This window comes from Ascidiella aspersa, chromosome 9 (assembly GCF_963924565.1).
Source record: "Ascidiella aspersa chromosome 9, kaAscAspe10.2, whole genome shotgun sequence".
Taxonomy (NCBI): Eukaryota; Metazoa; Chordata; class Ascidiacea; order Phlebobranchia; family Ascidiidae; genus Ascidiella; species Ascidiella aspersa.
In genome coordinates, this window is record NC_139455.1 from 9,297,988 (window position 1) to 9,316,050 (window position 18,063).

The 18,063-nt window shown below is 34.3% G+C and overlaps 30 non-coding genes across 30 annotated transcripts; 10 read left to right on the top strand and 20 right to left on the bottom strand.

The window, feature by feature from the left end:
- Nucleotides 1–451: 451 nt before the first annotated feature.
- Nucleotides 452–524, bottom strand: Trnaa-agc (transfer RNA alanine (anticodon AGC)). The gene has a single exon. It is a non-coding gene; the product is annotated as a tRNA-Ala (tRNA).
- Nucleotides 525–1,053: 529 nt separating this feature from the next.
- Trnat-agu (transfer RNA threonine (anticodon AGU)) lies at nt 1,054–1,125 on the bottom strand. The gene has a single exon. It is a non-coding gene; the product is annotated as a tRNA-Thr (tRNA).
- Nucleotides 1,126–2,215: 1,090 nt separating this feature from the next.
- Nucleotides 2,216–2,287, bottom strand: Trnat-agu (transfer RNA threonine (anticodon AGU)). The gene has a single exon. It is a non-coding gene; the product is annotated as a tRNA-Thr (tRNA).
- A 181-nt stretch (nt 2,288–2,468) lies between these two features.
- Trnai-uau (transfer RNA isoleucine (anticodon UAU)) lies at nt 2,469–2,558 on the bottom strand. The gene is given in 2 exon segments: nt 2,469–2,504; nt 2,521–2,558. It is a non-coding gene; the product is annotated as a tRNA-Ile (tRNA).
- An 830-nt stretch (nt 2,559–3,388) lies between these two features.
- Nucleotides 3,389–3,460, bottom strand: Trnat-agu (transfer RNA threonine (anticodon AGU)). Its single transcript has one exon. It is a non-coding gene; the product is annotated as a tRNA-Thr (tRNA).
- A 181-nt stretch (nt 3,461–3,641) lies between these two features.
- Trnai-uau (transfer RNA isoleucine (anticodon UAU)) lies at nt 3,642–3,731 on the bottom strand. Its single transcript is given in 2 exon segments — nt 3,642–3,677; nt 3,694–3,731. It is a non-coding gene; the product is annotated as a tRNA-Ile (tRNA).
- An 830-nt stretch (nt 3,732–4,561) lies between these two features.
- On the bottom strand, nt 4,562–4,633 carry Trnat-agu (transfer RNA threonine (anticodon AGU)). Its single transcript has one exon. It is a non-coding gene; the product is annotated as a tRNA-Thr (tRNA).
- A 181-nt stretch (nt 4,634–4,814) lies between these two features.
- Trnai-uau (transfer RNA isoleucine (anticodon UAU)) lies at nt 4,815–4,904 on the bottom strand. The gene is given in 2 exon segments: nt 4,815–4,850; nt 4,867–4,904. It is a non-coding gene; the product is annotated as a tRNA-Ile (tRNA).
- An 830-nt stretch (nt 4,905–5,734) lies between these two features.
- Trnat-agu (transfer RNA threonine (anticodon AGU)) lies at nt 5,735–5,806 on the bottom strand. The gene has a single exon. It is a non-coding gene; the product is annotated as a tRNA-Thr (tRNA).
- Nucleotides 5,807–5,987: 181 nt separating this feature from the next.
- On the bottom strand, nt 5,988–6,079 carry Trnai-uau (transfer RNA isoleucine (anticodon UAU)). The gene is given in 2 exon segments: nt 5,988–6,023; nt 6,040–6,079. It is a non-coding gene; the product is annotated as a tRNA-Ile (tRNA).
- An 808-nt stretch (nt 6,080–6,887) lies between these two features.
- On the bottom strand, nt 6,888–6,959 carry Trnat-agu (transfer RNA threonine (anticodon AGU)). Its single transcript has one exon. It is a non-coding gene; the product is annotated as a tRNA-Thr (tRNA).
- Nucleotides 6,960–8,049: 1,090 nt separating this feature from the next.
- Nucleotides 8,050–8,121, bottom strand: Trnat-agu (transfer RNA threonine (anticodon AGU)). Its single transcript has one exon. It is a non-coding gene; the product is annotated as a tRNA-Thr (tRNA).
- Nucleotides 8,122–8,302: 181 nt separating this feature from the next.
- On the bottom strand, nt 8,303–8,392 carry Trnai-uau (transfer RNA isoleucine (anticodon UAU)). The gene is given in 2 exon segments: nt 8,303–8,338; nt 8,355–8,392. It is a non-coding gene; the product is annotated as a tRNA-Ile (tRNA).
- Nucleotides 8,393–8,619: 227 nt separating this feature from the next.
- On the bottom strand, nt 8,620–8,692 carry Trnaa-agc (transfer RNA alanine (anticodon AGC)). The gene has a single exon. It is a non-coding gene; the product is annotated as a tRNA-Ala (tRNA).
- Nucleotides 8,693–9,222: 530 nt separating this feature from the next.
- On the bottom strand, nt 9,223–9,294 carry Trnat-agu (transfer RNA threonine (anticodon AGU)). Its single transcript has one exon. It is a non-coding gene; the product is annotated as a tRNA-Thr (tRNA).
- Nucleotides 9,295–10,384: 1,090 nt separating this feature from the next.
- On the bottom strand, nt 10,385–10,456 carry Trnat-agu (transfer RNA threonine (anticodon AGU)). Its single transcript has one exon. It is a non-coding gene; the product is annotated as a tRNA-Thr (tRNA).
- Nucleotides 10,457–10,637: 181 nt separating this feature from the next.
- On the bottom strand, nt 10,638–10,727 carry Trnat-ugu (transfer RNA threonine (anticodon UGU)). Its single transcript is given in 2 exon segments — nt 10,638–10,673; nt 10,690–10,727. It is a non-coding gene; the product is annotated as a tRNA-Thr (tRNA).
- Nucleotides 10,728–10,954: 227 nt separating this feature from the next.
- Trnaa-agc (transfer RNA alanine (anticodon AGC)) lies at nt 10,955–11,027 on the bottom strand. The gene has a single exon. It is a non-coding gene; the product is annotated as a tRNA-Ala (tRNA).
- A 529-nt stretch (nt 11,028–11,556) lies between these two features.
- Trnai-gau (transfer RNA isoleucine (anticodon GAU)) lies at nt 11,557–11,628 on the bottom strand. The gene has a single exon. It is a non-coding gene; the product is annotated as a tRNA-Ile (tRNA).
- Nucleotides 11,629–11,809: 181 nt separating this feature from the next.
- Trnai-uau (transfer RNA isoleucine (anticodon UAU)) lies at nt 11,810–11,899 on the bottom strand. Its single transcript is given in 2 exon segments — nt 11,810–11,845; nt 11,862–11,899. It is a non-coding gene; the product is annotated as a tRNA-Ile (tRNA).
- Nucleotides 11,900–12,986: 1,087 nt separating this feature from the next.
- Nucleotides 12,987–13,074, top strand: Trnav-uac (transfer RNA valine (anticodon UAC)). The gene is given in 2 exon segments: nt 12,987–13,024; nt 13,039–13,074. It is a non-coding gene; the product is annotated as a tRNA-Val (tRNA).
- A 180-nt stretch (nt 13,075–13,254) lies between these two features.
- On the top strand, nt 13,255–13,326 carry Trnat-agu (transfer RNA threonine (anticodon AGU)). The gene has a single exon. It is a non-coding gene; the product is annotated as a tRNA-Thr (tRNA).
- Nucleotides 13,327–14,157: 831 nt separating this feature from the next.
- On the top strand, nt 14,158–14,247 carry Trnai-uau (transfer RNA isoleucine (anticodon UAU)). The gene is given in 2 exon segments: nt 14,158–14,195; nt 14,212–14,247. It is a non-coding gene; the product is annotated as a tRNA-Ile (tRNA).
- Nucleotides 14,248–14,426: 179 nt separating this feature from the next.
- On the top strand, nt 14,427–14,498 carry Trnat-agu (transfer RNA threonine (anticodon AGU)). The gene has a single exon. It is a non-coding gene; the product is annotated as a tRNA-Thr (tRNA).
- An 830-nt stretch (nt 14,499–15,328) lies between these two features.
- Trnai-uau (transfer RNA isoleucine (anticodon UAU)) lies at nt 15,329–15,418 on the top strand. The gene is given in 2 exon segments: nt 15,329–15,366; nt 15,383–15,418. It is a non-coding gene; the product is annotated as a tRNA-Ile (tRNA).
- Nucleotides 15,419–15,599: 181 nt separating this feature from the next.
- Trnat-agu (transfer RNA threonine (anticodon AGU)) lies at nt 15,600–15,671 on the top strand. Its single transcript has one exon. It is a non-coding gene; the product is annotated as a tRNA-Thr (tRNA).
- An 831-nt stretch (nt 15,672–16,502) lies between these two features.
- On the top strand, nt 16,503–16,592 carry Trnai-uau (transfer RNA isoleucine (anticodon UAU)). Its single transcript is given in 2 exon segments — nt 16,503–16,540; nt 16,557–16,592. It is a non-coding gene; the product is annotated as a tRNA-Ile (tRNA).
- A 181-nt stretch (nt 16,593–16,773) lies between these two features.
- Trnat-agu (transfer RNA threonine (anticodon AGU)) lies at nt 16,774–16,845 on the top strand. Its single transcript has one exon. It is a non-coding gene; the product is annotated as a tRNA-Thr (tRNA).
- Nucleotides 16,846–17,676: 831 nt separating this feature from the next.
- Nucleotides 17,677–17,766, top strand: Trnai-uau (transfer RNA isoleucine (anticodon UAU)). Its single transcript is given in 2 exon segments — nt 17,677–17,714; nt 17,731–17,766. It is a non-coding gene; the product is annotated as a tRNA-Ile (tRNA).
- Nucleotides 17,767–17,947: 181 nt separating this feature from the next.
- Nucleotides 17,948–18,019, top strand: Trnat-agu (transfer RNA threonine (anticodon AGU)). The gene has a single exon. It is a non-coding gene; the product is annotated as a tRNA-Thr (tRNA).
- Nucleotides 18,020–18,063: the final 44 nt, after the last annotated feature.

An 18,063-nucleotide genomic window follows, 5' to 3' on the forward strand; every position in this document is an offset into this window, starting at 1 on the left:
AGATAAGATAGCGTTCGCAAAGTTGTAACAATTTTTAATGAAATGCAAACTGAAACTAACCGAAGATTGAGAAGTTTTGCAACAGGTCGATTTTAAACTACAAGTAATAACTATAATTGGCCCCTTGAAGTTGCCAAAATATTTCTGCTCCAGGTGAGGCTCGAACTCACAACCTCCGCATTTATCCGCTACTATTGTATTAGTACGGCGCGCTAACCGATTGCGCCACTGGAGCGCTGCACAACAAATTTCTGTTATCTTTCAAATTTTAGATAAAATCAAATTTTAGATAAAATTTAAAAACATATAAGTTTTGGACCTATTACGAAATAATTCATTGCAGCAAAAACTTGTTCGACTAAAACATGGATTTAATGTAAAAATAATCGATAGAACAAAAACTTGTATATTTCAAATCATCTATGATCAAACTGCACAAAATATAAAGGATTGGAGATGCCGGGTATCGATCCCGGTACCTCGCACATGCTAAGCGCGCGCTCTACCATCTGAGCTACATCCCCGATGAGAGCTGTGCATTAATACATGTTCATCAAGAAATACTTTAATCAGTCATGTTTTATCCGGGATGATATAAATTTATTCTGATGTTTACCGAATAAATTACTTCAGAATATAAAAAAAAGAATAAGCAACAACTATAATCGTGCTGAACCTATTTCTGTTTTAAAAATCTCCAGTTCATCCATAGCATTCATTGTACAGTTGACTAAATATGAGTAATGAGAATTATTACCTGCTTTGTACAACTTTGTTTAACATGATTCATTGTATTAGTGCTAGGATTCCATTGAGAAATGTGTTAATCATAAATTTTGTTTTTTGTTTACAGCCAACCAAATTAAAGTTTACAAATTTTACTTGAATAAAACGAAAGTTGTTATGTTTAGTAAAACATTACTAGTTTGCTTTAACAAAAATGATTTTTGTAGTGTTTACCTTGTCGTTTGAAGCAATGATTGAAATAGAGCAGTTGCTCGAAATATTTCATCATTATTGCGAATTATTTTTTCGGTAAAATGCAATTCCGTAAGGCACCACTGGGGATCGAACCCAGGATCTCCTGTTTACTAGACAGGCGCTTTACCACTAAGCCATGGCGCCGCCGTGCAAAGAAGACTTTCTCAACCATTTTCGATAAGATAAGATAGCGTTCGCAAAGTTGTAACAATTTTTAATGAAATGCAAACTGAAACTAGCCGAAGATTGAGAAGTTTTGCAACAGGTCGATTTTAAACTACAAGTAATAACTATAATTGGCCCCTTGAAGTTGCCAAAATATTTCTGCTCCAGGAGAGGCTCGAACTCACAACCTCCGCATTTAACCGCTACTATTGTATTAGTACGGCGCGCTAACCGATTGCGCCACTGGAGCGCTGCACAACAAATTTCTGTTATCTTTCAAATTTTAGATAAAATCAAATTTTAGATAAAATTTAAAAACATATAAGTTTTGGACCTATTACGAAATAATTCATTGCAGCAAAAACTTGTTCGACTAAAACATGGATTTAATGTAAAAATAATCGATAGAACAAAAACTTGTATATTTGAAATCATCTATGATCAAACTGCACAAAATATAAAGGATTGGAGATGCCGGGTATCGATCCCGGTAACTCGCACATGCTAAGCGCGCGCTCTACCATCTGAGCTACATCCCCGATGAGATCTATGCATTAATACATGTCCATCAAGAAATACTTTAATCAGTCATGTTTTATCCGGGATGATATAAATTTATTCTGATGTTTACTGAATAAATTACTTCAGAATATAAAAAAAAGAATAAGAAATAACTATAATCGTGCTGAACCTATTTCTGTTTTAAAAATCTCCAGTTCATCTCATAGCATTCATTATACAATTGACTAAATATGAGTAATGAGAATTATAACCTGCTTTGTACAACTTTGTTCAACATGATTCATTGTATTAGTGCTAGGATTCCATTGAGAAATGTGTTAATCATAAATTTTGTTTTTTGTTTACAGCCAACCAAATTAAAGTTTACAAATTTTACTTGAATAAAACGAAAGTAGTTATGTTTAGTAAAACATTACTAGTTTGCTTTAACAAAAATGATTTTTGTAGTGTTTACCTTGTCGTTTAAAGCAATGATTGAAATAGAGCAGTTGCTCGAAATATTTCATCATTATTGCGAATTATTTTTTCGGTAAAATGCAATGCCGTAAGGCACCACTGGGGATCGAACCCAGGATCTCCTGTTTACTAGACAGGCGCTTTACCACTAAGCCATGGCGCCGCCGTGCAAAGAAGACTTTCTAAACCATTTTCGATAAGATAAGATAGCGTTCGCAAAGTTATAACAATTTTTAATGAAATGCAAACTGAAACTAAACGAAGATTGAGAAGTTTTGCAACAGGTCGATTTTAAACTACAAGTAATAACTATAATTGGCCCCTTGAAGTTGACAAAATATTTCTGCTCCAGGTGAGGCTCGAACTCACAACCTCCGCATTTCTCCGCTACTATTGTATAAGCACGGCGCTCTAACCAATTGCGCCACTGGAGCGCTGCACAACAAATTTCTGTTATCTTTGAAATTTTAGATAAAATTTAAAAACATATAAGTTTTGGAACTATTACGAAATAATTCATTGCAACAAAAACTTGTTCGACTAAAACATGAATTAATTAAACAACCAAATTATTTATGGATTTAATGTAAAAATAATCGATAGAACAAAAACTTGTATATTTCAAATCATCTATGATCAAACTGCACAAAATATAAAGGATTGGAGATGCCCGGTATCGATCCCGGTACCTCGCATATGCTAAGCGCGCGCTCTACCATCTGAGCTACATCCCCGATGAGATCTATGAATTAATACACGTTCATCAAGAAATACTTTAATCAGTCATGTTTTATCCGGGATGATATAAATTTATTCTGATGTTTACTGAATAAATTACTTCAGAATATAAAAAAAAGAATAAGAAACAACTATAATCGTGCTGAACCTATTTCTGTTTTAAAAATCTCCAGTTCATCTCATAGCATTCATTATACAATTGACTAAATATGAGTAATGAGAATTATTACCTGCTTCGTACAACTTGGTTCAACATGATTCATTGTATTAGTGCTAGGATTCCATTGAGAAATGTGTTAATCATAAATTTTGTTTTTTGTTTACAGCCAACCAAATTAAAGTTTACAAATTTTACTTGAATAAAACGAAAGTTGTTATGTTTAGTAAAACATTACTAGTTTGCTTTACCAAAAATGATTTTTGTAGGGTTTACCTTGTCGTTTAAAGCAATGATTGAAATAGAGCAGTTGCTCGAAATATTTCATCATTATTGCGAATTATTTTTTCGGTAAAATGCAATTCCGTGAGGCACCACTGGGGATCGAACCCAGGATCTCCTGTTTACTAGACAGGCGCTTTACCACTAAGCCATGGCGCCGCCGTGCAAAGAAGACTTTCTAAACCATTTTCGATAAGATAAGATAGCGTTCGCAAAGTTATAACAATTTTTAATGAAATGCAAACTGAAACTAACCGAAGATTGAGAAGTTTTGCAACAGGTCGATTTTAAACTACAAGTAATGAATATAATTGGCCCTTTGAAGTTGACAAAATATTTCTGCTCCAGGTGAGGCTCGAACTCACAACCTCCGCATTTCTCCGCTACTATTGTATAAGCACGGCGCGTTAACCAATTGCGCCACTGGAGCGCTGCACAACAAATTTCTGTTATCTTTCAAATTTTAGATAAAATTTAAAAACATATAAGTTTTGGAACTAGTACGAAATAATTCATTGCAGCAAAAACTTGTTCGACTAAAACATGAATTAATTAAACAACCAAATTATTTATGGATTTAATGTAAAAATAATCGATAGAACAAAAACTTGTATATTTCAAATCATCTATGATCAAACTGCACAAAATATAAAGGATTGGAGATGCCGGGTATCGATCCCGGTACCTCGGACATGCTAAGCGCGCGCTCTACCATCTGAGCTACATCCCCGATGAGATCTATGCATTAATACATGTCCATCAAGAAATACTTTAATCAGTCATGTTTTATCCGGGATGATATAAATTTATTCTGATGTTTACTGAATAAATTACTTCAGAATATTAAAAAAAGAATAAGAAATAACTATAATCGTGCTGAACCTATTTCTGTTTTAAAAATCTCCAGTTCATCTCATAGCATTCATTATACAATTGACTAAATATGAGTAATGAGAATTATAACCTGCTTTGTACAACTTTGTTCAACATGATTCATTGTATTAGTGCTAGGATTCCATTGAGAAATGTGTTAATCATAAATTTTGTTTTTTGTTTACAGCCAACCAAATTAAAGTTTACAAATTTTACTTGAATAAAACGAAAGTTGTTATGTTTAGTAAAACATTACTAGTTTGCTTTAACAAAAATGATTTTTGTAGTGTTTACCTTGTCGTTTAAAGCAATGATTGAAATAGAGCAGTTGCTCGAAATATTTCATCATTATTGCGAATTATTTTTTCGGTAAAATGCAATTCCGTAAGGCACCACTGGGGATCGAACCCAGGATCTCCTGTTTACTAGACAGGCGCTTTACCACTAAGCCATGGCGCCGCCGTGCAAAGAATACTTTCTAAACCATTTTCGATAAGATAAGATAGCGTTCGCAAAGTTATAACAATTTTTAATGAAATGCAAACTGAAACTAACCGAAGATTGAGAAGTTTTGCAACAGGTCGATTTTAAACTACAAGTAATAACTATAATTGGCCCCTTGAAGTTGACAAAATATTTCTGCTCCAGGTGAGGCTCGAACTCACAACCTCCGCATTTCTCCGCTACTATTGTATAAGCACGGCGCGCTAACCAATTGCGCCACTGGAGCGCTGCACAACAAATTTCTGTTATCTTTCAAATTTTAGATAAAATTTAAAAACATATAAGTTTTGGAACTATTACGAAATAATTCATTGCAGCAAAAACTTGTTCGACTAAAACATGAATTAATTAAACAACCAAATTATTTATGGATTTTATGTAAAAATAATCGATAGAACAAAAACTTGTATATTTCAAATCATCTATGATCAAACTGCACAAAATATAAAGGATTGGAGATGCCCGGTATCGATCCCGGTACCTCGCACATGCTAAGCGCGCGCTCTACCATCTGAGCTACATCCCCGATGAGATCTATGCATTAATACACGTTCATCAAGAAATACTTTAATCAGTCATGTTTTATCCGGGATGATATAAATTTATTCTGATGTTTACTGAATAAATTACTTCAGAATATAAAAAAAAGAATAAGAAACAACTATAATCGTGCTGAACCTATTTCTGTTTTAAAAATCTCCAGTTCATCTCATAGCATTCATTATACAATTGACTAAATATGAGTAATGAGAATTATTACCTGCTTCGTTCAACTTGGTTCAACATGATTCATTGTATTAGTGCTAGGATTCCATTGAGAAATGTGTTAATCATAAATTTTGTTTTTTGTTTACAGCCAACCAAATTAAAGTTTACAAATTTTACTTGAATAAAACGAAAGTTGTTATGTTTAGTAAAACATTACTAGTTTGCTTTACCAAAAATGATTTTTGTAGTGTTTACCTTGTCGTTTAAAGCAATGATTGAAATAGAGCAGTTGCTCGAAATATTTCATCATTATTGCGAATTATTTTTTCGGTAAAATGCAATTCCGTAAGGCACCACTGGGGATCGAACCCAGGATCTCCTGTTTACTAGACAGGCGCTTTACCACTAAGCCATGGCGCCGCCGTGCAAAGAAGACTTTCTAAACCATTTTCGATAAGATAAGATAGCGTTCGCAAAGTTATAACAATTTTTAATGAAATGCAAACTGAAACTAACCGAAGATTGAGAAGATTTGCAACAGGTCGATTTTAAACTACAAGTAATAAATATAATTGGCCCTTTGAAGTTGACAAAATATTTCTGCTCCAGGTGAGGCTCGAACTCACAACCTCCGCATTTCTCCGCTACTATTGTATAAGCACGGCGCGTTAACCAATTGCGCCACTGGAGAGCTGCACAACAAATTTCTGTTATCTTTCAAATTTTAGAGTTTTGGAACTATTACGAAATAATTCATTGCAGCAAAAACTTGTTCGACTAAAACATGAATTAATTAAACAACCAAATTATTTATGGATTTAATGTAAAAATAATCGATAGAACAAAAACTTGTATATTTCAAATCATCTATGATCAAACTGCACAAAATATAAAGGATTGGAGATGCCGGGTATCGATCCCGGTACCTCGCACATGCAAGCGCGCGCTCTACCATCTGAGCTACATCCCCGATGAGATCTATGCATTAATACATGTTCATCAAGAAATACTTTAATCAGTCATGTTTTATCCGGGATGATATAAATTTATTCTGATGTTTACTGAATAAATTACTTCAGAATATAAAAAAAAAGAATAAGAAACAACTATAATCGTGCTGAACCTATTTCTGTTTTAAAAATCTCCAGTTCATCTCATAGCATTCATTATACAATTGACTAATAATGAGTAATGAGAATTATTACCTGCTTTGTACAACTTTGTTCAACATGATTCATTGTATTAGTGCTAGGATTCCATTGAGAAATGTGTTAATCATAAATTTTGTTTTTTGTTTACAGCCAACCAAATTAAAGTTTACAAATTTTACTTGAATAAAACGAAAGTTGTTATGTTTAGTAAAACATTACTAGTTTGCTTTAACAAAAATGATTTTTGTAGTGTTTACCTTATCGTTTAAAGCAATGATTGAAATAGAGCAGTTGCTCGAAATATTTCATCATTATTGCGAATTATTTTTTCGGTAAAATGCAATTCCGTAAGGCACCACTGGGGATCGAACCCAGGATCTCCTGTTTACTAGACAGGCGCTTTACCACTAAGCCATGGCGCCGCCGTGCAAAGAAGACTTTCTTAACCATTTTCGATAAGATAAGATAGCGTTCGCAAAGTTGTAACAATTTTTAATGAAATGCAAACTGAAACTAACCGAAGATTGAGAAGTTTTGCAACAGGTCGAGTTTAAACTACAAGTAATAACTATAATTGGCCCCTTGAAGTTGCCAAAATATTTCTGCTCCAGGTGAGGCTCGAACTCACAACCTCCGCATTTATCCGCTACTATTGTATTAGTACGGCGCGCTAACCGATTGCGCCACTGGAGCGCTGCACAACAAATTTCTGTTATCTTTCAAATTTTAGATAAAATCAAATTTTAGATAAAATTTAAAAACATATAAGTTTTGGACCTATTACGAAATAATTCATTGCAGCAAAAACTTGTTCGACTAAAACATGGATTTAATGTAAAAATAATCGATAGAACAAAAACTTGTATATTTCAAATCATCTATGATCAAACTGCACAAAATATAAAGGATTGGAGATGCTGGGTATCGATCCCGGTACCTCGCACATGCTAAGCGCGCGCTCTACCATCTGAGCTACATCCCCGATGAGAGCTGTGCATTAATACATGTTCATCAAGAAATACTTTAATCAGTCATGTTTTATCCGGGATGATATAAATTTATTCTGATGTTTACTGAATAAATTACTTCAGAATATAAAAAAAAGAATAAGAAACAACTATAATCGTGCTGAACCTATTTCTGTTTTAAAAATCTCCAGTTCATCCATAGCATTCATTGTACAGTTGACTAAATATGAGTAATGAGAATTATTACCTGCTTTGTACAACTTTGTTCAACATGATTCATTGTATTAGTGCTAGGATTCCATTGAGGAATGTATTAATCATAAATTTTGTTTTTTGTTTACAGCCAACCAAATTAAAGTTTACGAATTCTACTTGAATAAAACGAAAGTTGTTATGTTTAGTAAAACATTACTAGTTTGCTTTAACCAAAAATGATTTTTGTAGTGTTTACCTTGTCGTTTAAAGCAATGATTGAAATAGAGCAGTTGCTCGAAATATTTCATCATTATTGCGAATTATTTTTTCGGTAAAATGCAATTCCGTAAGGCACCACTGGGGATCGAACCCAGGATCTCCTGTTTACTAGACAGGCGCTTTACCACTAAGCCATGGCGCCGCCGTGCAAAGAAGATTTTCTAAACCATTCTCGATAAGATAAGATAGCGTTCGCAAAGTTGTAACAATTTTCAATGAAATGCAAACTTAACCTAACCGAATATTGAGAAGTTTTGCAACAGGTCGATTTTAAACTACAAGTAATAACTATAATTGGCCCCTTGAAGTTGCCAAAATATTTCTGCTCCAGGTGAGGCTCGAACTCACAACCTCCGCATTTCTCCGCTACTATTGTATAAGCACGGCGCGCTAACCAATTGCGCCACTGGAGCGCTGCACAACAAATTTCTGTTATCTTTCAAATTTTAGATAAAATTTAAAAACATATAAGTTTTGGAACTATTACGAAATAATTCATTGCAGCAAAAACTTGTTCGACAAAAACATGAATTAATTAAACAAGCAAATTATTTATGGATTTAATGTAAACATAATCAATAGAACAAAAACTTGTATATTTCAAATCATCTATGATCAAACTGCACAAAATATAAAGGATTGGAGATGCCGGGTATCGATCCCGGTACCTCGCACATGCTAAGCGCGCGCTCTACCATCTGAGCTACATCCCCGATGAGAGCTATGCATTAATACATGTTCATCAAGAAATACTTTAATCAGTCATGTTTTATCCGGGATGATATAAATTTATTCTGATGTTTACCGAATAAATTACTTCAGAATATAAAAAAAAGAATAAGCAACAACTATAATCGTGCTGAACCTATTTCTGTTTTAAAAATCTCCAGTTCATCTCATAGCATTCATTATACAGTTGACTAAATATGAGTAATGAGAATTATTACCTGCTTTGTACAACTTTGTTCAACATGATTCATTGTATTAGTGCTAGGATTCCATTGAGAAATGTGTTAATCATAAATTTTGTTTTTTGTTTACAGCCAACCAAATTAAAGTTTACAAATTTTACTTGAATAAAACGAAAGTTGTTATGTTTAGTAAAACATTACTAGTTTGCTTTAACAAAAATGATTTTTGTAGTGTTTACCTTGTCGTTTGAAGCAATGATTGAAATAGAGCAGTTGCTCGAAATATTTCATCATTATTGCGAATTATTTTTTCGGTAAAATGCAATTCCGTAAGGCACCACTGGGGATCGAACCCAGGATCTCCTGTTTACTAGACAGGCGCTTTACCACTAAGCCATGGCGCCGCCGTGCAAAGAAGACTTTCTCAACCATTTTCGATAAGATAAGATAGCGTTCGCAAAGTTGTAACAATTTTTAATGAAATGCAAACTGAAACTAGCCGAAGATTGAGAAGTTTTGCAACAGGTCGATTTTAAACTACAAGTAATAACTATAATTGGCCCCTTGAAGTTGCCAAAATATTTCTGCTACAGGAGAGGCTCGAACTCACAACCTCCGCATTTATCCGCTACTATTGTATTAGTACGGCGCGCTAACCGATTGCGCCACTGGAGCGCTGCACAACAAATTTCTGTTATCTTTCAAATTTTAGATAAAATCAAATTTTAGATAAAATTTAAAAACATATAAGTTTTGGACCTATTACGAAATAATTCATTGCAGCAAAAACTTGTTCGACTAAAACATGGATTTAATGTAAAAATAATCGATAGAACAAAAACTTGTATATTTGAAATCATCTATGATCAAACTGCACAAAATATAAAGGATTGGAGATGCCGGGTATCGATCCCGGTAACTCGCACATGCTAAGCGCGCGCTCTACCATCTGAGCTACATCCCCGATGAGAGCTGTGCATTAATACATGTCCATCAAGAAATACTTTAATCAGTCATGTTTTATCCGGGATGATATAAATTTATTCTGATGTTTACTGAATAAATTACTTCAGAATATAAAAAAAAGAAGAAGAAATAACTATAATCGTGCTGAACCTATTTCTGTTTTAAAAATCTCCAGTTCATCTCATAGCATTCATTATACAATTGACTAAATATGAGTAATGAGAATTATAACCTGCTTTGTACAACTTTGTTCAACATGATTCATTGTATTAGTGCTAGGATTCCATTGAGAAATGTGTTAATCATAAATTTTGTTTTTTGTTTACAGCCAACCAAATTAAAGTTTACAAATTTTACTTGAATAAAACGAAAGTTGTTATGTTTAGTAAAACATTACTAGTTTGCTTTAACAAAAATGATTTTTGTAGTGTTTACCTTGTCGTTTAAAGCAATGATTGAAATAGAGCAGTTGCTCGAAATATTTCATCATTATTGCGAATTATTTTTTCGGTAAAATGCAATTCCGTAAGGCACCACTGGGGATCGAACCCAGGATCTCCTGTTTACTAGACAGGCGCTTTACCACTAAGCCATGGCGCCGCCGTGCAAAGAAGATTTTCTAAACCATTTTCGATAAGATAAGATAGCGTTCGCAAAGTTGTAACAATTTTCAATGAAATGCAAACTTAACCTAACCGAATATTGAGAAGTTTTGCAACAGGTCGATTTTAAACTACAAGTAATAACTATAATTGGCCCCTTGAAGTTGCCAAAATATTTCTGCTCCAGGTGAGGCTCGAACTCACAACCTCCGCATTTCTCCGCTACTATTGTACAAGCACGGCGCGCTAACCAATTGCGCCACTGGAGCGCTGCACAACAAATTTCTGTTATCTTTCAAATTTTAGATAAAATTTAAAAACATATAAGTTTTGGAACTATTATGAAAAAATTCATTGCAGCAAAAACTTGTTCGACTAAAACATGAATTAATTAAACAACCAAATTATTTATGGATTCAATGTAAAAATAATCGTTAGAACAAAAACTTGTATATTTCAAATCATCTATGATCAAACTGCACAAAATATAAAGGATTGGTGATGCCGGGTATCGATCCCGGTACCTCGCACATGCTAAGCGCGCGCTCTACCATCTGAGCTACATCCCCGATGAGAGCTATGCATTATTACATGTTCATCAAGAAATACTTTAATCAGTCATGTTTTATCCGGGATGATATAAATTTATTCTGATGTTTACCGAATAAATTACTTCAGAATATAAAAAAAAGAATAAGAAACAACTATAATCGTGCTGAACATATTTTTGTTTTAAAAATCTGCAGTTCATCTCATAGCATTCATTATACAGTTGACTAAATATGAGTAATGAGAATTATTACCTGCTTTTTACAACTTTGTTCAACATGATTCATTGTATTAGTGCTAGGATTCCATTGAGAAATGTATTAATCATAATTTTGTTTTTTGTTTACAGCCAACCAAATTAAAGTTTACAAATTTTACTTGAATAAAACGAAAGTTGTTATGTTTAGTAAAACATTACTAGTTTGCTTTAACAAAAATGATTTTTGTAGTGTTTACCTTGTCGTTTAAACCAATGATTGAAATAGAGCAGTTGCTCGAAATATTTCATCATTATTGCGAATTATTTTTTCGGTAAAATGTAATTCCGTAAGGCACCACTGGGGATCGAATCCAGGATCTCCTGTTTATCAGACAGGCGCTTTGCCACTAAACCATGGCGCCGCCGTGCAAAGAAGACTTTCTAAACCATTTTCGATAAGATAAGATAGCGTTCGCAAAGTTGTAACAATTTTCAATGAAATGCAAACTGAAACTAACCGAAGATTGAGAAGTTTTGCAACAGGTCGATTTTAAACTACAAGTAATAACTATAATTGGCCCCTTGAAGTTGCCAAAATATTTCTGCTCCAGGTGAGGCCCGAACTCACAACCTCCGCATTTCTCCGCTACTATTGTATAAGTACGGCGCGCTAACCGATTGCGCCACTGGAGCGCTGCACAACAAATTTCTGTTATCTTTCAAATTTTAGCTAAAATTAAAAAACATATAAGTTTTGGAACTAGTACGAAATAATTCATTGCAGCAAAAACTTGTTCGACTAAAACATGAATTAATTAAACAACCAAAATATTTATGGATTTAATGTAAAAATAATCGATAGAACAAAAACTTGTATATTTCAAATCATCTATGATCAAACTGCACAAAATATAAAGGATTGGAGATGCCGGGTATCGATCCCGGTACCTCGCACATGCTAAGCGCGGGCTCTACCATCTGAGCTACATCCCCGATGAGAGCTATGCATTAATACATGTTCATCAATTTGTCCCAAAACAGGAGACTCATCCAAAAACAGAGGGTTTTGTGACACTTCCGTACATACCAAAACTGACGGATATTCTGCGGCGTATGTTGCGTGACTTTGGTGTAGCGGTTGGCGTCCAACCTGCCAATACTCTCCGCAAGCTACTGAGTCACCCGAAAGATCCAATCCACACCATTAAACAACGAGGTGTTGTACATTCTATTCCCTGTCCGTTAATATATATAGCGGGGAGACTGGAAGGTCATTTAACACCCGACGAAAAGAACATCAACGGGATGTTGCCAACAGTGACGCGAAAAAGTCGGCCCTCTCCAATCACGCGGTGTCACAGGGCCACCGTATTGATTTTAATGCGGCGTCTGTTGTTGCCCGGGAATCTGACTACAGGAAAAGACTATTTCTTGAGTCATGGAATATTCACCAACGGGGCAACACAATGAACATCAAAACGGACGTGATGCTTTCAGCGTGCTACAGGCACCTGCTTTAAGATTAGAGGCCCAATCATTCGTTATCGCATGTTGTTTTCGCTGCGTTGTAACGTGCTTGCGTTCCATTCTTTTTCCTTTTTTTCCTTTGTTTATCGTGCAATGTACTAGTCGCATTCAGTGTTATTTACCCTGATGAAGACGACCTGTATAGGACGTCGAAACGTCGGAATAAAAATTACATTTGCCAGAAAAGCTCCAAAACTTATATGTTTTAAATTTTATCTAAAATTTGAAAGATAGCAGAAATTTGTTGTGCAGCGCTCCAGTGGCGCAATCGGTTAGCGCGCCGTACGTACAATAGTAGCGGAGAAATGCGGTGGTTGTGAGTTCGAGCCTCACCTGGAGCAGAAATATTTTGTCAACTTCAAGGGGCCAATTATAGTTATTACTTGTAGTTTAAAATCGACCTGTTGCAAAACTTCTCAATCTTCGGTTACTTTCAGTTTGCATTTAATTGAAAATTTTTACAACTTGCGAACGCTATCTTATCTTATCGAAAATGGTTTAGAAAGTCTTCTTTGCACGGCGGCGCCATGGCTTAGTGGTAAAGCGCCTGTCTAGTAAACAGAAGATCCTGGGTTCGATCCCCAGTGGTGCCTTACGGAATAGCATTTTACCGAAAAAATAATTCGCAATAATGATGAAATATTTCGAGCAACTGCTCTATTTCAATCATTGCTTTAAACGACAAGGTAAACACTACAAAAATCATTTTTGTTAAAGCAAACTAGTAATGTTTTACTAAACATAACAACTTTCGTTTTAATCAAGTAAAATTTGTAAACTTTAATTTGGTTGGCTGTAAACAAAAAACAAAATTTATGATTAATACATTTCTCAATGGAATCCTAGCACTAATACAATGAATCATATTTTTACAAAGTTGTACAAAGCAGGTAATAATTCTCATTACTCATATTTAGTCAACTGTATAATGAATGCTATGAGATGAACTGGAGATTTTTAAAACAGAAATAGGTTCAGCACGATTATAGTTGTTTCTTATTCTTTTTTTTATATTCTGAAGTAGTTTATTCGGTAAACATCAGAATAAATTTATATCATCCTGGATAAAACATGACTGATTAAAGTATTTCTTGATGAACATGTATTAATGCATAGCGCTCATCCGGGATGTATCTCAGGTGGTAGAGCGCGCGCTTAGCATGTGCGAGGTACCGGGATCGATACCCGCCATCTCCAATCCGTTATATTTTGTGCAGTTTGATCATAGATGATTTGAAATATACAAGTTTTTGTTCTATCGATTATTTTTACATTAAATCCATAAATAATTTGGTTGTTTAATTAATTCATGTTTTAGTCGAACAAGTTTTTGCTGTAATGAATTATTTCGTACTAGTTCCAAAACTTATATGTTTTTAAATTTTATCTAAAATTTCAAAGATAACAGAAATTTGTTGTGCAGCGCTCCAGTGGCGCAATCGGTTAGCGCGCCGTACTTATACAATAGTAGCGGAGAAATGCGGAGGTTGTGAGTTCGAGCCTCACCTTGAGCAGAAATATTTTGGCAACTTCAAGGGGCCAAGCATAGTTATAACTTGTAGTTTAAAATCGACCTGTTGCAAAACTTCAATCTTCGTTTAGTTTCAGTTTGCATTTCATTGAAAATTGTTACAACTTTGCGAACGCTATCTTATCTTATCGAAAATGGTTTAGAAAGTCTTCTTTGCACGGCGGCGCCATGGCTTAGTGGTAAAGCGCCTGTCTAGTAAACTGAAGATCCTGGGTTCGATCCCCAGTGGTGCCTTACGGAATTTCGTTTTACGGAAAAAATAATTCGCAATAATGATGAAATATTTCGAGCAACTGCTCTATTTCAATCATTGCTTTAAACGACAAGTTAAACATTACAAAAGACATTTTTGTTAAAGCAAACTAGTAATGTTTTACTAAACATAACAACTTTCGTTTTATTCAAGTAAAATTTGTAAACTTAATTTGGTTGGCTGTAAACAAAAAACAAAATTAATGATTAATACATTTCTCAATGGAATCCTAGCACTAATATAATGAATCATGTTGAACAAAGTTGTACAAAGCAGGTAATAATTCACATCACTCATATTTAGTCAACTGTATAATGAATGCTATGAGATGAACTGGAGATTTTTAAAACAGAAATAGGTTCAGCACGATTATAGTTGTTTCTTATTCTTTTTTTTTATATTCTGAAGTAGTTTATTCGGTAAACATCAGAATAAAATTATATCATCCTGGTTAAAACATGACTGATTAAAGTATTTCTTGATGAACATGTATTAATGCATAGCTCTCATCGGGGATGTATCTCAGATGGTAGAGCGCGCGCTTAGCATGTGCGAGGTACCGGGATCGATACCCGGCATCTCCAATCCGTTATATTTTTTGCAGTTTGATCATAGATGATTTGAAATATACAAGTTTTTGTTCTATCGATTATTTTTACATTAAATCCATAAATAATTTGGTTGTTCAAATAATTCATGTTTTAGTCGAACAAGTTTTTGCTGTAATGAATTATTTCGTACTAGTTCCAAAACTTATATGTTTTTAAATTTTATCTAAAATTTGAAAGATAACAGAAATTTGTTGTGCAGCGCTCCAGTGGCGCAATCGGTTAGCGCGCCGTACTTATACAATAGTAGCGGAGAAATGCGGAGGTTGTGAGTTCGAGCCTCACCTGGAGCAGAAATATTTTGGCAACTTCAAGGGGCCAATTATAGTTATAACTTGTAGTTTAAAATCGACCTGTTGCAAAACTTCTCAATCTTCGGTTAGTTTCAGTTTGCATTTCATTGAAAATTGTTACAACTTTGCGAACGCTATCTTATCTTATCGAAAATGGTTTAGAAAGTCTTCTTTGCACGGCGGCGCCATGGCTTAGTGGTAAAGCGCCTGTCTAGTAATCTGATGATCCTGGGTTCGATCCCCAGTGGTGCTTTACGGAATTTCATTTTACCGAAAAAATAATTCGCAATAATGATGAAATATTTCGAGCAACTGCTCTATTTCAATCATTGCTTTAAACGACAAGGTAAACACTACAAAAATCATTTTTGTTAAAGCAAACTAGTAATGTTTTACTAAACATAACAACTTTCGTTTTATTCAAGTAAAATTTGTAAACTTTAATTTGGTTGGCTGTAAACAAAAAACAAAAATAATGATTAATACATTTCTCAATGGAATCCTAGCACTAATACAATGAATCATGTTGAACAAAGTTGTACAAAGCAGGTAATAATTCTCATTACTCATATTTAGTCAACTGTATAATGAATGCTATGAGATGAACTGGAGATTTTTAAAACAGAATTAGGTTCAGCACGATTATAGTTGTTTCTTATTCTTTTTTTTTATATTCTGAAGTAGTTTATTCGGTAAACATCAGAATAAATTTATATCATCCTGGATAAAACATGACTGATTAAAGTATTTCTTGATGAACATGTATTAATGCATAGCTCTCATCGGGGATGTATCTCAGATGGTAGAGCGCGCGCTTAGCATGTGCGAGGTACTGGGATCGATACCCGGCATCTCCAATCCGTTATATTTTGTGCAGTTTGATCATAGATGATTTGAAATATACAAGTTTTTGTTCTATCGATTATTTTTACATTAAATCCATAAATAATTTGGTTGTTTAATTAATTCATGTTTTAGTCGAACAAGTTTTTGCTGTAATGAATTATTTCGTACTAGTTCCAAAACTTATATGTTTTTAAATTTTATCTAAAATTTGAAAGATAACAGAAATTTGTTGTGCAGCGCTCCAGTGGCGCAATCGGTTAGCGCGCCGTACTTATACAATAGTAGCGGAGAAATGCGGAGGTTGTGAGTTCGAGCCTCACCTGGAGCAGAAATATTTTGGCAACTTCAAGGGGCCAATTATAGTTATAACTTGTAGTTTAAAATCGACCTGTTGCAAAACTTCTCAATCTTCGGTTAGTTTCAGTTTGCATTTCATTGAAAATTGTTACAACTTTGCGAACGCTATCTTATCTTATCGAAAATGGTTTAGAAAGTCTTCTTTGCACGGCGGCGCCATGGCTTAGTGGTAAAGCGCCTGTCTAGTAATCTGATGATCCTGGGTTCGATCCCCAGTGGTGCTTTACGGAATTTCATTTTACCGAAAAAATAATTCGCAATAATGATGAAATATTTCGAGCAACTGCTCTATTTCAATCATTGCTTTAAACGACAAGGTAAACACTACAAAAATCATTTTTGTTAAAGCAAACTAGTAATGTTTTACTAAACATAACAACTTTCGTTTTATTCAAGTAAAATTTGTAAACTTTAATTTGGTTGGCTGTAAACAAAAAACAAAAATAATGATTAATACATTTCTCAATGGAATCCTAGCACTAATACAATGAATCATGTTGAACAAAGTTGTACAAAGCAGGTAATAATTCTCATTACTCATATTTAGTCAACTGTATAATGAATGCTATGAGATGAACTGGAGATTTTTAAAACAGAATTAGGTTCAGCACGATTATAGTTGTTTCTTATTCTTTTTTTTTATATTCTGAAGTAGTTTATTCGGTAAACATCAGAATAAATTTATATCATCCTGGATAAAACATGACTGATTAAAGTATTTCTTGATGAACATGTATTAATGCATAGCTCTCATCGGGGATGTATCTCAGATGGTAGAGCGCGCGCTTAGCATGTGCGAGGTACTGGGATCGATACCCGGCATCTCCAATCCGTTATATTTTGTGCAGTTTGATCATAGATGATTTGAAATATACAAGTTTTTGTTCTATCGATTATTTTTACATTAAATCCATAAATAATTTGGTTGTTTAATTAATTCATGTTTTAGTCGAACAAGTTTTTGCTGTAATGAATTATTTCGTACTAGTTCCAAAACTTATATGTTTTTAAATTTTATCTAAAATTTGAAAGATAACAGAAATTTGTTGTGCAGCGCTCCGGTGGCGTAATCGGTTAGCGCGCCGTACTTATACAATAGTAGCGGAGAAATGTGGAGGTTGTGAGTTCGAGCCTCACCTGGAGCAGAAATATTTTGGCAATTTCAAGCGGCCCATTATAGTTATTACTTGTTGTTTAAAATCGACCTGTTACAAAACTTCTCAATCTTTGGTTAGTTTCAGTTTGCATTTCATTGAAAATTGCTACAACTTTGCGAACGCTATCTTATCTTATCGAAAATGGTTTAGAAAGTCGTCTTTGCACGGCGGCGCCATGGCTTAGTGGTAAAGCACCGGTCTAGTAAACAGAAGATCCTGGGTTCGATCCCCACTGGTGCCTTACGGAATTTCATTTTACGGAAAAAATAATTCGCAATAATGATG